Below are 17976 nucleotides of genomic sequence, written 5' to 3'. Positions count from 1 at the left end.
TTTATACTCTAGACTAGAAGGTATTTCGAAAGGCAGATAAGACACTCTGCCATCGGTAAAAATATAGTAAGTAGTAAAAGTAAGATACAAGAAATATTTCAGTTCTATAGAAACTAGTCGCAACATTTGTTGCGCAACAACTAAGGCACAAAATAATTTTAGATATTTTTTTTCGAAATTGTACATCATACTAAGCGTACCGACTGATATACTGAGAATAAATTTGTTTCCATGAATTTTTCCATTATAATACTTTATATATGCGGAATATAGCTAAAATTTAGAACACAGCCTTAGTTTTTTAAATGTGCTATTTTCTGGAAAATCTGTTTCATTGTTTCCAAGCAAAGTGAACAAAATTTCTTTTAATCTCTCCAAACATGATTAAAGATCAGTTTGTGTTCACGAATTATCCAAACTTTCTAACTAAAACTATATAAAGTTTTACACCGATACGTAAATGTTTAATAAGATACTCCAGAAAAATTATAAAATATTTCAAAGAGATTTTAGCATTTGCTTGCCAAATTGTTTTCCTCCTAAAAATCCATCAAAAACAATCCTCTGGCAACACCTCATTTTGACGAAGGCGAGTGTAAAATTGTTGCTGCTAACGAGTTGGAGGTTGCTACTGGTTATTCTGGGGCTACGCTCTCACTTGGCTAACCAACAACGCTCACCCACAAGCAGCCCGCGTTGTTTGTACACACACACACAAGCACACACTTACATATGTACCATTCATGCCGGTGTCTCTCGCGCTGCTTGTGCTTAGCTACTCCACTGCAGCTTGTTGCTTGGCGTTGTATCTTAAAGATATAAAATTTACACCTCAACCACACCACCGTAAGCAACACACTTTGTTGTAAACCAAAAACACCACTTTGATTTTTCACTCTCTCATGCGTCGCTTGTGAGCAGCGCTGTTTTGCAAGCAAATATTGCTGTATACAAATCTTGCTGTATGCAAATGTTTAGCAACATCTGTGTGGCAACAATTTCTTAGAATTTCTTTTTTGTTTGAAAGGAGTATCGATATGCAATACTAAACTCAAAATAAAAATTCGAAAACTATAAAAATTTGTTTACTTATTTATTTACATACTACTAAATTATAAAAATACACTTCGTAAGGGAATGTTAGTCACTGATATATGTCAAAATTATTTCAACTTTTTGATGCTGTGTAGCTTCTGAAAATACTGCTAGCAGAAAAGTTGAAAGTTAGGTGTAAGAACATCATCAAAATTAGTCTTAAGCATGAGATCAATTAAAAAAGTTTGGATTCTAGATCCTAGATCGCGCAGCCGATCTCCAGGAAGACATCCGAAAAAAATGTCTAATTATGAGAAAAATTTTTCTGCTTAAAAAAGCGTTTCGAAAATATGTTTAGGAGCCTACACCAAGTTAAAAAATTCTTCCAAAAACACTCATATCTCCAAAATTAGTTGCCAGATCAACTTCAAATTGAGAATAAGAGAATATTTTTTATTATGTGTACATTCGACATACATATATACAAAATGAAATTTTTGAAATTCACAAGGTAATATAATCCACGAAATCGTACCTATATTTTAATACAGATTAGTATATTATTTAAACATAAAACTTTTATTTTTTCCTTTTTTATTATTTACTTTAATTTCTTTACAACAGAACCATATTCATGTTACTCATACGCCCTAGTGTACCACCAGTAAAATCACGCAGCAGTAAGTATTGTAATTAATTTAGTGAATAGGCATATTTAGAGATAATAATAGTTGAATAAAATTTTCAAACATCATGACAAAATTGCAAAAATATTTCGAATACAGTTTTGCGCTGAAATGTTTACAAAATTAGAATAGCTCATATTAATTAAGTTGGAGCAGATAAAATTATAACATTGCCAACTGTCACATTAACTTAAATAAACAAGATTGAGGTCAGCGCTGCATGCGCTTGCCGATGATGACAACTAAAGAGAGTGGTTGGGTGATAAAATGAAAAAATTGAAGAAAAATATTATAACTGAAATAAAAGAAAATATATAGAAATATATAATATAGCTCGATAAAGATATAGAATTGCTAGCTTGCTAGACAATCATGCCCCAAAACGCTAACTATAGAAAAAAAATCCACTGATTTCTCACACGTACCTCGTATAATAAAATAGTGAGTTAAATAGTTAGTGATAAGCTAACGAAAATGTTTTAAAATAATTTAAATTCTAATTAAAAAAAAAATTGTTTTCTTGACAAACCAAGTACAATAAACTCAAACTTGGCTTTCAAATAAGACCTCCTTGTATTTCAATTTGTCTGCCAAACGTCAGTTAATTATATATATACTCGTACAGGGTTGCAAATAATGCATTAAAAATTTGTTTGAATTAACATTCAAACTAAATTTTTTTTATTTTATAATCTCGAAAATCTTAATTAAAAATCATTTCCAAATTTCCAATTCCAAATACCGATTTGAAAAAAAAAATTAAATCCCAAAAACGGGATTGAAAAAACAAACTCTTTTTATATTGAAATTTTTTTACGTTCACATACTGCGTGTTCAACTATTTTGATTATCTTTTGAAAAGGAAATCCTGTTTTCAATAAATATCTACTTTTTCACTTATTTATGTTTTATTGCTTTTAATTATAGTGTTTTAGTTAGAAATATGTAAATCTTACCTTTATATACCTTTTCATTGCAGATTTTTACTTGTAAATAAAAAAAAAAATTCACAATTTCTAATTCCGATTTTTAATTTTTAATGCCAAATTTAATTTTCAATTTTTAATCCTAAAATTAGAATTAAAATTTTAATTTTTACTAAGCTTTTAATCTTTTAATTTTAATTTTAATCCCAAACAAAATCATTTTGAATTAAAATTTAAATATTCTATTTTTTAATTCAAAAATTGGAAAATGAAAATCTAAATTCTAACTCAAAATTGTGTATAAAAAAACTCGGAACGTGTATATGTATTGTACATATGTATATGAATTTTTAGCAAAATTGAAAAGTCGCCAAGAATATATTTCTACAGTTCATTGCTTGCATTAAATTTTTTTTTCAGTAAGCTGCATTGATTGCATGTGTGTGCAAAAAATCACAAAAAAATGTTCGTCAAAGCATTGTTCAAGTGCAGTTGGCACGCAATCAGTAAAACAAACGATGCAGAATCATTGAAAACACAATTGAAAAGGAAAAGTAAAAAAAAAAATTAAATTTGCTTATATAACTCAGTGCGGTGCACTGAACTCTGCGTTTGCATTAACTTTATGTATTCGAGATAAAAATATCGCTGTAGCAACTCAAGGTAGTGGGAGAACCACGCACATTCAATAGTGAACCGCTAGTTTTCTAGAAGTAAATAAAAATCTAACTCAACCATCTATTCTAAATTAACACTCTCTTTAAAAAATAGTTGCTCCTAGTTGCATAGTATTTTCTTAAAATAAATCACTTCTTAAATCCACTGAACTCTTCTTCACACACTTCACTAAAAGTGCATTGCCGTTAATTACCGTTAAATAAGTGAAAACATTTCACATGCTTACAGTAAATATGTTTACTTGTGATTTAATTTTTTTTTTGCACATTGCTTAATTGCCATCATTAACTCCGTTGACTGCACGACACGCTCTCGTCTACTATGACATACCTCGCAGGAAAAATTTGTGTGAGACATTTGCAGGCTGCAAATATTTTAAAATAAGAAAAAGCGTTAGCTTCGAGGCTATAATACCCCTCACACATAAAAAAAATTTCATACGAAAACTTGATTTTGATCAGTCCGTCAGTCGAATATGGTAGCATTGTATTAGATAAATATCAATGCCAAATTTTTTGAAGATACCTTGGCAAATAAATATGCATATGTGATCAAATTTTCATAATCGTTCAGTTAGTATGGCAGCTATCTAAAAAAGTGGTCCAAAATCGGCACTTCAGACAAATGAATAGCTTCTTGGCGAGAAAGGACATATGAAAAATTTCATCAATATCTCAGAAACTGAAACAAACAGTCGGACATGTATGTTTTGTAGAGTCTCCGACGTTGCCTTATGCATGTTACAAACATCGTGACTTAATATGTCATATTCAAAGTATAAATAATATCAGCAGAAGCTGTTTAAGAAAATATTCTAAAAAGTAAAAAGAAAGAACAGGGTTAGCAGTGAGGAAAAATTAAGTAGAACATGTAAAACATATTCAAAAATTTTAAGCGTTTAAAAAAGGCATTTATGCAAATTTCACGATAAAAAGTTATCATAGACATTTTTAGATCAGTGCAGAAACCTTTGAAATTTGTAAAAAGTGAAAGAAATTCGTACTGGGGTCTTTTTTTTGTACTTTTTCTGAGAAAATTTACTATAGTTATGTATATTTTTTTATACCATCAGAAAGTAGAGATTTCAGCAAGCATAAAGCCTACTGACTTTTAGAAAAAAAATTATATTTTGACGTAAGAATTTTTGATTGAAAATCAGCTTTTTTTTGATTTTAAATCGTAATAAGGTTTCCTTCTTAGTAGTAAATATAATCGGACCACTATAGCATATAGCTGTCATACAAACTGAACAATCGGAATTTAGTGCTTGTATGGAAAACTCTTTCATTTAATAAGGTATCTTCACGAAATTTGACATGGATTATTATTTAAGGCAACAATGTATTCTCCGCAGAAATTGTTCAGATCAGATCACTATATCTTCTAGCTGCCATACAAATTGTGACGGCTATTATAGCTTCGGTGCAACCGAAGTTAACGTTTTTTTTGTTTTTCGAAAAGATCTAGGACTATTTTACAATTTTTTGCATGTTGAGAGCTGCTTTTGTTGTTGTGTTATGCACTACAAATGCAACAGATATGCATGTGTGTCGCGCTTTAATTAATTCGGCCACGTTAAGAATGTGTGTGTGTGTGTGTGTGTATGTAAACGCAACGCCGTTGTTAATTCACCGCTAAATCTCGCACAACTACTTAGCTAATGTTGTAATTTTTTTGATGAGATACTTTGCACGTACTACTTAACTAATTGGTCATGCAGGCTGTAGCATTGTTGGAATTTCTATGAGAATGCGCTCAACTGAGTGTGCATGTAGACAAACCTATGTACGTAACTCGTACATACCACAAACATCATACATATATATGTATATGCTTTATGTACTTGCTTATATGCATAAGTTTGTATTTAATTTTGATATACATATGTATGTCTGGCACTTACTTTTGCGTGCAAAATCAAACAAACAGTTGTACATATTTATAAATATATAGCTGTGTAACTACTGCGTATCATTTCGACTTTGAGCAACACTGGAATTATTAGTAATGAAAAAGTAATAATATATTCCGTGCATATGTTGGCATTTAGACACATGCAAAAGGCTAAGCGATCATTTATTGGTACGTTTATTGTAGTAACAACAAAATAGCACCGTTTAATTTGGCATTCACTTAACGCCAACAAATAAATAATTTAAAAATATAAATATTTTTGTCATACCAATAAAAACCTTGTCTGTTGGCGGCATATGCATACCTTTATATTAATAGATTTATAAGTTAATTTTTGCATGGAAACATACATAATTCACACAACAACTCAAGGTGTTTTTAAGTTTTATATTAGCTTAGTAATTTCCAGTAAAATATTCCATCGATCTTAATATACTTACGCTTCTAATACGAAATAAAAATAATGAAAAGTTGTGATATAACTTAGTGCGGTGTCCAAGCCAGGATTGCTAGTAAGTAAGGCTTAACTATGTATTTGATATGATAGGTAGAGAATCAAACACTATGAGCTTATCCCCTGCGGCCAACTCTTCATTCGGATCTGTACGAACAACAATTTGGCTGTCTGAAGGAGGCGATCACCCAGAAGCGGCCAGATTTGGCCTATAGCAGAGGAATTGTGTTCCATCAGTAGTATCAGTAATATCATAGTAGCATTGCTTGCTATAAGTCTTACTCGATTTTTTTGTGCTCTTGTAGCGAGTTGTTGAGCTTCGAGAACATGTGAAACTTACACAAGATTTTTGTTTGAATAACTCATTACTTCTACAATTTCGCTGATTTCGTAAAGGTAAAATAAGCCAAAATATGTTAACAGTACTTTTTTTTATTAATATAGAGCGAAATGCAGTAAAAATATGACATTGGATCTAAGAAATTATTCATTTAACAACAATGAAATAATAATTAAAAACCAAAATCCCATAAAATTGTTTTAGTCGAGACTTTATTGCCTTATATAATCTCCCCAATTTAAAAATAATTTTTGAACGAAAAATAGCTGAAGCTATATGTATAGTCTACTGTTGTGCGAATATATAAAAATAGAGATGCTGAAGTGTATATATATTTTTTGAAAAGAATGAAAAAGTCGTAAAGTCTCTATTAAATTGTGACTATGTAAAATGCCGAGCGCCAGTGACGTCACTCAAACTATATAAATCTTAAGCAATGTAATGAAAACTTAAAGCAACAAGACAAAACAATATCTTAAAAGTTTAGTAGCAAAAAGTCAACAAAATTATTTTAAGAAAACACTGAAATGAAAGACATTAAGTAAGACAAGTCGCCAAAATACTTTTGTAAATAAATTAAGACAAAACACTGGATATGCTATACAGACGGACGTACATACATATATATATATACATAGATGCATATGCACAGTGTTATGTAGTATTAATATTTTATATATATGGTATATGCCAGCTGGTTGAAATGAAATTTGGCAAACACAACTGTCAACAACAAACCAAAATATTTTTGTTAAAGAAGTCGGCGCCGCACAGTGGATCGTTTGGAATACAAGTTCGATTTTAATTTTTTTTATTCAGTTTTTTTTTTATACAAAACTTAAAAAGCACGCATATTCACAAGAATTTTAAATTGCGCAAAATTTTCCATTGCGCACGTTAAATGAAACCTGTTTACACACAATTATCCTCCAAGCGAACTTCTACACCACTGGAGGTTACACTATTTTTTTACACATAATAAAGTGACGTGCTCGTAAATCTACTCGTACAATGTATTCGGTTTAGTTTTATGCTTTCAGATCAACATTTGGACAAATAAAGCTATAAATTAGCCGATTCGCAGTGCAATTGTGGTATAATAACAACAACACCAACAGCAATAACAACTCGCATAAGAAGGAGCACAGCAAAAATGTAGCAAATCGCAAATAACTTGCTCTTTGCAGAAACAAATACACGTTTGCGTATGTGTGTGTGTGTGTGTGTACGTGGATTTCTTGTCCTTGTGTGCGTGTTTTTGCAGTGTTCATTGCGAATTTTAACGATCTGAATGTTAAAAAGAAAAATTAAAATGTTTCCACGGACAGATGTTGAAACAAATTTATAGCCGACTAGACGAATGTGTTGAAATAATAATACAAATCGAGTCTTCTGAGAAAATATTCGCAAGGTTCAATATAAAAAATTCTAATAAAGAAATTGAACGTTTCAATTAAACAGTTTTAGAAACAAATTAGCTTCTGTGGGAGAAAGTGACGCGTTCAAGTGATTTGCTGAGTATTTTAGAAACAAGAAAAAATGGTAACTTCGCTACATTTCTTGCAGCATATAAGAATCTTTATCTTCATTTTGATTGACTAATTGAGCAATGAGAGCTTACTGAGAGCAATTTCAGTGAAACTCCAGCGTTTCGCAGACCAGAAGGATCTCGCGGTTGCAAAGTAAATTGAATGAAAAAGCTCACTCCGCTTCTACTCCAGCGGCTTCGCCCCATCCATATATACAAATATATATATATATGTGAGCAAAGAAAAATCTATTAAGAGTAGACTCCGCGAAGCAGTGATCTAAGTTTTTAGGAATGCAGTCGAAGAAGGAGAAAATTTCAGAATGTCCCAGTGTGGACTCTTTCATATATCCAGCATCTCCGAGTACCTTTGCAGCAATGCACCTGCAGCTATATCAACAGTTGCTCTATGAAGAATGAAATTCAGTGTCATTGTTGGTATTATTTGTAGTGCACCACAGTTGCCAATGAGAGCCGCACTTTGGATACGTTCACGTTTCTCAGCGAGCGTCGCTTTTCCCAGCGAATACTCCATAAAACATTATTGGCTTGACTGCGATTTCGTAGAGCCAAAACAGCATCTTTGGTAAGAGGCCCCATATCTTCTGAATAGCTCCTCTACAGTAGTAGAAGACAAAAAAAAGCTATGGTGTTTCGCTCTTAGCAATCTGTTCGGAGATTGAAGCGTTGCGTTGTCGTGTATAAATCTTATTAAAATAAAAAAGTTTTTAAAGAGAAAAGGATGTTTGCAAAATTTCATAACGATATATCAAAAACTGAGAGACTCATTAACGTATATGTATGAACATAGCTAATCGACTCAACTTGTCACTTGTCGTTTATACATTTACTTTATAGTGTTTCCGACGTTTGTTAGTGGATTTTAACAACTTCGAATGAGCGATCAGTAGTAGTCCACTTTTCGAATTTTTTTTATGCCGAATTTTGACTGTACAGTTCAAACTTATTTACCTTCAAATTAAATTATCTTCAAGCCTTTGGTAATTCTTGTTGAGCAAATTTTAGGGATCCTATGCTTTATGATTGATGGTATAACAACATAAAATTTTCAAAATTTTTGCAGCTCCTATTTGAAATTGTGATGAAATAATATTTCTAACCAATGTACATATATAATATATTGAGCTCTCGGAAAACAATTGAAGCGACTTCACCGAGTTTCGTTCAATACACAACCACAACATGTTTCACATCACAAATGTTGCAGCAACATCCCTTCAAAATGTTGCGCAACAAATCAATATTGCTTAGGGGTGAAAAATGTCGGGCAGCAAGGCAAATCCCACCAACAACTAGCACATTCAAGTTCACTAAACACCAACACATGTGCGCAGTAACAGCCATGAGCCTTCGGCACACACATACACTAACACATATGCAGGCACCAACTGTTGCTTTTGCGTATGTGCGAAGCAGTGACTAAGCAAAATAAAGCGGCCTGGGAGGCAGATTTCGCGCTTCTATGCACTTGTTGCTCTTGCCAATATATACGCAGCAACAACTTTACAATAATCCGGGACAAATGCAGCAATAAATAAAGTAAGCGTGTTTGCGTGCACTTGCATGTTGGTAGCATATACAATGTTTAAATCCAGCCTGGTGGTCAATAGCTATTTACCAATACTCGCACTTAGAGGGCTAAGCATCCTATAAGCAAGAACACATACACAGACCGATGTGTATATCAAGGATATTTAATGCGAACGAAATTGCAAGGGATAATAAAATTGAAAGGGGCTGCTGCAGTCTCCGACTCAGTTGGACTTTAAAAGTTCATTTTGTGGTTAGCAATTTAATGCTGCGATTTGCTGTTATTGTAAACACATATACAGACAACAATAAATATATACAGTAACGTAGTTACACCGAAGCTATAATACCCTTCACAGTTGAATTTCTTATAGCATAGAAGGGTATAAACTGATCTTCATCTTGATTTTTATCGGCCAGTTTGTATGGCAGCTATATGCTATAGTGGTCTGATCTGCACAATATATTTGTAGATCGTGGCGTTGCCTTGGGAAGTAATCCATGCCAAATTTCTTAAAAATATCTCGTCAAATAAAAAATGTTTCCATGGAAAGACTTGATCTTGATCGGTCGGTATGGCTCTGTATTTAGTGGGATCACTACAGCTAAGCCCTTGTGCGCTTCTAAGGCCGGCTAAAACCATTAACCTCTACCGTTACCGATAAGAAGTCATCAAATTGAAACGAGCGATTGTTGAAAATAGAACATGATATTAGAAGCCAAGCTATCTCAGCTCTTTTGCGATGGAATACACAAATTGCCAGAAATATGGGGAAGATATTATAGCTCCTAAGGGGAAATACTCTGAATAATACTATTGTGTATGTTTTTCTTAAATAAACTTCCACAATTTGAAAAAAAGAACCGTACAAATATAGTGCTATATATGTATATAAAACTATGCTTAAGTAAGTGTATTCAATATAAAAACAATTGTATTTTGCAAGTAAACATAATTGAAAACACTGGACGTCGCCATTTAAGTAAATTTAAGTAAAAGTGTCAGCTTAGTGCGTATTATTGTGAACATAAATTGCCTTCGACATATATAACATACAAGAGTCTGTCTACCGTTTTTTTGCTGCTGCCATGTCGAATGTTACAGCCAGAATCACACTACGCACTTATTTCCCACACACCAACACATAAGCATTTAGTAAAATACTGTTTATTATTGCTTCTATTTCTAAATATGGCAATTTCGGAGCAACATGCATACTTGCTAAGCAATATTTCCACATATACTCACACATGCATACCTTATATACCATACACTTTACCATACATTGCCATTTAATTATACTTGTAATGAAATTCCATTTGCCTCATCAATGTCAGCCTCATTATGGCCTTGAATATACCAAATAGCCGGTTGTGCACCATAAGCGAAGATGTACCTGGTTGTAGATATGTTCGCAAGTGCGTGTCGAAGCTGCATTCATCTGATAAGTTGGCTGTGGTAGCGCAAGGTATTGTGTGTGTAGCGTTGTGTGGCTATTGGAAGGCTTACGACAGTCCAGTGCGAAAGCCATGCTTGCGAACTTATGGCTTCGTTCTCCATTAATACCATTATTTAGTGTTTCATTTTGTACGAGTGTGTTCCCCCTTTTCAAAATGCATAGATTTGCAGCCCTCAGCTATAGTAGCTGTATGCCCAATAAGCAATTAGTCTGTATTTAGGGGTGGGCGGTAATAATACACTCTAATCCGGAAGTGTCAATTAATTTCTTAAGATTTTTTTTTGTTATTTGTTGACAACATAAAATTTTATATATATTGTCTTGAGAAAATAAAAAATTGTTGAAAAATTGTGATGATCTGTGCTCGATAGTAATCCAGACCTTCTTCAGTTTCCAAAAACTGGCTTTTCCCTCTTTCGACGAAAAAACTGCAGGCGAAGGAGCTTAAAAGCTTTATCGACTTTCTTCAGGCTTTTTATAACAATAATAATCGAGATTTATCCAATTTAGAGAAAATTGCTCTCTCTTATTTAGCAACTACATGCTTAAAGTTCCAAAAGCTTTCAGCTTCAACAGTTATGAATGTCATCTCCGTTTCTAAACCATTTGTTAGCTTAATTTCGCTCACTGGCTTAAACAAGTAAAGTTCGCGCTTGTCAGGAGTGGCATTCTTATTGAGCGCTGATAACCTCGAGGGAATTTTTAAATCCGCCAAGGCTGCGTGCCATTATGGTTACCATTGTTATGGGTTCCGCGTCATACAAAGGCGCCTCTTCCACTCACCTTGAGTTCACACTTAGTTCGCGTGTAATATCTTGCGCTCATGTCTGCTTTAACGGTACATACAATACTCTTTTATGCGCGTTCTGTCGCTAATCTAACGATTGCGAGGGTGCTGCTGACTGTTGTGCGTGGAAAACAATGAGCATATGGAAGGATGTAGTAGAAAATTGGAAAAAGGTGAAAACGGGAGTTCATATGATAATATGCCATTCAAACACGGCATTAGTATGACTTTAGATATACGTATGTATAGGTATAAAGCTATATCATAACTTAGTATTAACCGGATTGCCTTCTCAAGCTATGCTATATTGGAATGTCTACACGGAAGATGTTTTTTTGCTTGAGCTATTGTTTTTGAAAATAGTTCGTATATGTCTATTGTAAAGAGATCCATTAATTTTACTTTAAATTAAAGGTTCTATTTAGCATTGTTAGAATACTCAGAATTTGTACAAAGAGCGCAATTTGCCCATAGATGGATTGATAATGCTTAGGCGCTAATGGTTTTTGGTCAATTACCACGCCCCTAGTGGTGCTAGACGGTGATTGATGATGCAAATGGAAGCCCTGAGTGTCCTCTAGACGATTTAAAAAAAACGTCTGCCATAGACAGAAACAGGTAGCTTTATGCCAGGTCCAACTATAAGATGGATGCATAAGAATCTTTCAACCAAGTTTTCGGAGCTTCTGGCGAGCCACTATAAATCTTTGTACTCTGGTGTTGTTCTAATAGAGCTTTTTTAGCTGCCTGGCTTGCATTTTTTCCTTTATCGATGAAAAACTGTAAAATATGTCTGATATGCTTCTCTGAACTTTTAAAGAGCAGAGAGTGGAAAGAGAAATGCAATGATTCAACGTTAATACAAATTATTACAGGGAGGTTACAACTGAAAGTAGATAATTGATATTCGATGGTAAAAATTAAGTTTTCAATTACAATTTCCGTAGTCCACTGAAGACTGAGATATAACGTGTAATGGGCATACTCAAAGTCGACAGTCGTGCAATTTCTGCCACTATAGTGTAGAGTGGTATGAGCCAATTTGAAGAGAGGAAGAAACAGTAGAACAGAGGTCTAGGTAGACAAAAAACGTCTAATATTTATTTTATTCATTCTTTTTAACCTTAAAGAAATTCAGTTAACCATTTCTTCTTCATTCAAGTATACATATGGCGTAGCAATATTCATACCATATGTCTGGAGTCCTCCCTATTGTTATTCTCCTTCTCTGCTGTTAAACTTTTGATGGCAATTTGTTCCGCTTAAAACTGATGTTATTCGTAACTTTACCAACACAATTACAGTTTGTGTACACACATACATATACATATTGAAGTGTGCATATAGACATTAATTTGTACATAAATATTTCTCATTAGCTAGTTTCGGCCTCTTGTCGAACGAAGTTAATGAACTTTCACATCATTTAATGAGTCTTCATATTTTAAATAATTATTAAAGCATTCGTATAATAGGAATATAATTTCGCTCGTTAAGTAAATGAGCTTCATGGCATCGCATTTAATAAAGCATCACATATACGAGCGCATAAACAAATTTTGTTAATTGGCAAAAGCGAGCAAAAAGCTTTTTATTATAATTTCGGTTGTGTGTTTGTATGTGTGTGGGTGGCCAAAAGTGAGGCATAAATTTGCATTTGCCAAATAGTATTTATTTATTGCGCACTTTTTGCTTTCATTAGTATCGTGCTCGTTTTTCAAACTATCTGTACTTCTTTGTTTCTAAGTATTTATACAATAATTATAATATATTTATCTCGTTGCTTTAATAACAATAGATACGAAGAGTATTCGGAAATATTATGTCAGTCGACAAGAGTATGATTTTTAGATTATGTTTGAGCTTCACATAGAACTAAAAGAGAGGATGGCATACAACCTTAAAAGCTACTTATTTGATATAACTAAGTATCTATTAATGGATTTTCTTTCTGAGTGCGATAAACATCTTTCTCAACCATAATATTATGTTTAGAGCGGAATTATCAACTAACACAGCATAGAGAGCCAAGTAAGTTAATGGATCTTCCTAAAGAAGACTTCTTTCGCTGGTTTTTGAAGATTGTGGCTCTCTCTATAAAGATAACAGAATAGAAAAACATAAGTTTAACTTATATAATTTTTTTTGTTTGTCAAAATGAGAACTACCACATATAATATTAGATACTGATTCTACTCCAGCTGTCCTTACGAGTGAGCGCAGACAAGTCTACAAAGCGCAGATGATACATCATTATTCGAGATTATATCAAGCTAATATTTGACTCGTTCTACATATTTACTTCTAATATCCTACTTTTCCCATTAATGAAGTCAACAGATCAAAGCTTTTATTCTAACGCTGCTCCTGGCAAATAAATTAGAAGCAAATAGACCGCGAAGAGGCCCCCCAGCGCTGAAAAGTGGGTGAAAATGTAATAAAACGTAAAACGCATTTTAAATTTGGCTGCAAAGTTTGATGTTTTGTGGGCTGACAGGCAACAAGTAATAAACACGGTTTAATTTTTTTTTCATTCCAAAAGCCTCAAGCGAAGTTTGAGCGATAGAAACGTAAGAAATTGTGCAGTAGATATGTATGTATGATTGTTTCTACTTGTTGTAGCAATATTTATAGATAAAATACAAAGCTGAAAGAAACGTAAATACAATTGCCCTCACGTTGCTTTGTATGAATTAAATTCATTATAAAATTTACTTAAAACTATGGGCAACCTTTGAGTTCTCATTTCTTCAGCATCTTCTTTTACTGATAACTAGTACTGTTATCTATAATTATACCCTGAACAAGGTATATGAAGTTTGCCAAGGAGTTTGTAATAGGGCAGGAACTGTTTGAGACCCCATAAAGTATACTATATGATCAGCACGATGAGCTGAGTCGATTTAGCCATGTGTAGCTATCTGTCCGTCTTTATATGCGTGAACTAGTCGCTCAGCTATTGAGATATCGATCTGAAATTATGCATATATTCTTCTTATTGGACATATAGCTGAAACTGAACGAATAAAATCATAAGCTTTTATGGAAAACTATTTTACTGGACAAGATATCTGCACGAAATTTAGCATGGATTATTAGCGAAAGCAGAGCTACAATCTTCGATAATATAAATATTCGGAAAATATATCGGACCACTATAGCATATAGCTGCCATAAAAGTTGACAGATCAAAGTCAAGTTTTTTTAAACCAACTTTTTATTTGTGAAGGGTATTATAGCTTCGGTGCAGCCGAGGTTATGGTTTTCTTTTGTATTTATTTTATTTTATTACTTGCTGCTTTGTATTTTCCACAGTGTTTTCCCTTATTATGCCTCAATTTATTCACTAACGCTGACTTGAACTGAAATTTATTTGATTTCATGCAAAAATATTGCTTCCTCTTTAATTATACTATGCTTGTATACAAACTCATTTACACACATTTGCCTTCCTATACATTGTATAAGTATGTGTCGAATTGTATGTGGTACACTATTGTTGTGGGCTCCTTGTAACAAGGCAAATATTTTGATGTCATTTACGCTTACGAGCAGAATGTAAATAAATGTTTAAGAAAACACATTGCGGTCGCGGTTTACAAACAAAGTTCAACCGACGGAAGTCTTCGTATTCCACACACACACACACAATCACAATTATCGCCCTACCGTTTTGCTTCTTCGTTCTTCTAGCTACACATTACACATGTATGTAACATAACCTCACTTAGGCGACATCCAGACACAGCCGTTGCTTTGTTTTCCATCTCTTGATATTCCGACATCGGCTTTGTTTTCATTCAATATATTTTCGCTTGTGTTGACTTTTATTGCTCTCACTGTTTGCCATCCATCTTTGGCCATGTTATAAATTTCAATTTGAATCCCTCAAAATCTAAGTATCATTTTATGTTGCCATCTTTGATGGAAAAGTTTCATGCTATCATTGGGTATCACTTTAAATGACGCAATGTCAATTATTTTGAATATCTGCGGATTTTAATCTGTAGTTGTACGGAAGATGTATTTCGGCTTCACTTTTTAATTAAACAAATTGAACGTCAATAGTGTATAAAAAATAAAGGTCTTTAGATCAAACCTAAAGTATAACTACCAAAAGAAATTTTCAATGAGTCACAATGAAAAAAAAAGTAGAAAAGTTTTTTTTAATTTGGGTTTTTCACAAAATTTTAATCGAATTGTGCTGCCAAATTCAATTTTTGACCCCATCAAAAAACGAATAGTGAACTATATGCTGATCATTTGTTCCGAGTATTCTCACAAGCAAATTTCAAAAATGTTTTGTAGTTACGAAAAAAACGCTTTTAAAGCTAAACTGATGAAGATCTTTAAAAGGCTGTAGCTCAAAAAATATTTGAGATATCCATATAAAATTTTATTATTTTATTTTTTAACGGATTACTTAATAATATATAAAATAAAGTTCGACTGTTGTTCTAAATTTAACACTAAGTGTGCCGCTTAAAATATCAAATATTGTTCATTCTTTAATAGTTTTTTTGTATTCCAGCGTTCTTCACCTGCTCCGAGTGTGAATTTTTGCTGCCAATTTTTCTAAATTTGTTGAAGATAAGAAATAACAATATTAGAAATTGAATGCAACGCTATAATTTCTAGCTTGAACGTTCCTTTTAAATTGCAGTACCGAAGCTGTGAAAAATTACGTATACGACATGGTGAACATTGTGACTTTCGCGTGAAGCTAGTTGAATGAATTATTAAACACAACAATTACTAGCAATATTAAGACTTTTGAATATTTTGACGCAACAATCGCTTATTTTTGGTATATTTCGTTAGAGACAACACAGCGAAAATGTTGATATTTGTAGAAATAACGTCTGATCAATTATGACTCGGACTGGTCCATCTAACTAACTGCGCGCGCAAAACGGATCGATACAAATTTTTTTCCTAGACTGTGACAGTTTTGTTCTATGTTTATATGAAGTTTGATCTTTATATGTCAATTAGTGTACGTTTGACAGCTGTTTGTTTAGGACGCGATAAATTTGTCTGGCGATTTTTACCATGGAAAAAAAATATGCAACAAGTTTGTTTGCAATTTTGTATTTCTAATGGAATGATGTATACAAAATCGTTGAAAATATTGCAAAAGTATTTTGGAAAGCCTACTTTATCACGAACACAAGTATATAAATGGCTCAAGCTTTCAGTGAAGGTCGTCAAGTCATCCATCGAAAACCATCCGCCTCTATTAATAACGATAACATCGGAAAAGTTAAAGAAGCATTGCTTGAAAATTGTCGTGTTGACAACAGAAAGATAGCAAAGGATCTCAATACCGCTTATGGATCCACTGTACACATTTTGGTTAATATTTTGTATGTGAAGCGTATCAATGTTAGATTCGTACCAGAAGACCTCAGTCCTTTGAGAAAACGACGTCTAGTAGTGGTCGCAAAAGAAATGGTTCACAACGTAACTGAAGACTCTACATTTATCAAACGCATCATCATTTGTGAGAAGACGTGCGTTTATGGATATGACGTCGAAATTGCCTAGCGAATTCCGCTCCAAAAATGAGCCGAGACCGAAAACCTAAAATGCGCTTAAGGCACTAAAGGACATTCTAGTAGAGGCCTATAACAAGTGCCTGGAAAATTTGATTAAACTTTGACATGCTTGTATTGGCTCAGGGGCCATATTTTGAAGACGATAATAAATATATGTATTAAAATACATGAACATTTATTTTTATTTTGTCAATGCGGATCAAATTTGATCAAAGTGAAAAATGCACTGGATCACTTAGCTAATTTATAGAGCGTGTTAAGCAATCAAAAGTATTGCGGAGAAATTTTGGAGAAATAACGACTTGCGCAGAATTACAATATAAGCTCTACTGGAAGTTTATATTTTTGTAGAGTATATATAACTCCCGTTAGAAGCGTACATATATTGCACAATTTCATCCACAGATAGACAAAGCAAAATATCTAGCAAAGACTTAAGCACCAATTATAATAATAATGTGCTTTGATGCACCTCTAAATATAATCTGCTGCTTTTTCTACTAAAAACTTCCAGATATTTACACTCAGGTTGCAAGCACATACGAAAGGAACCCTCTTATCTTCGTGTTGCACATAGGAATTTTAATACCTACTTGTGGCAGTATTAGTTCACTTATGTAGTTGTTGACGGACAATTGAACAAAATTTGTATAAACACAAGAGAAGATGCGAGCAACTGATAAATAACTCAAACAATAACGTTAAAGTGACAGAATGACGACAGAATGCAACATTACAAGTAACAGTTAAATCGAAGCATGTGCTATATGAACAACAAGCATAGCAAGTTGCAACTATTTTGCTGCACACATACACACTGCAACGTCTTCAAACAGCGCAAAACTCCCGGCAGCAAGAGGCAACAACGACCTTGTCGCCAGCCAGTGCCGCAACAATGCACATTTCTTATCCTTGTGCAGCTCTTGCGCCACAAGAGGCGAACATCATAAAACTGTCATCGCAACAAACTTAATGTGATAATATTTTTACACATAACACACTCTGTTTTTTCCTCTGTTTTTTTCTTCTTTTTTTTTTTTTGTTTTGCCTCCAAAGCCA

The sequence above is a fragment of the Bactrocera oleae genome, chromosome 4 (genome assembly GCF_042242935.1).
Source record: "Bactrocera oleae isolate idBacOlea1 chromosome 4, idBacOlea1, whole genome shotgun sequence".
Lineage (NCBI taxonomy): Eukaryota > Metazoa > Arthropoda > Insecta > Diptera > Tephritidae > Bactrocera > Bactrocera oleae.
The sequence above is the reverse complement of the archived record's forward strand: the minus strand, read 5'-3'. Positions refer to the sequence as shown.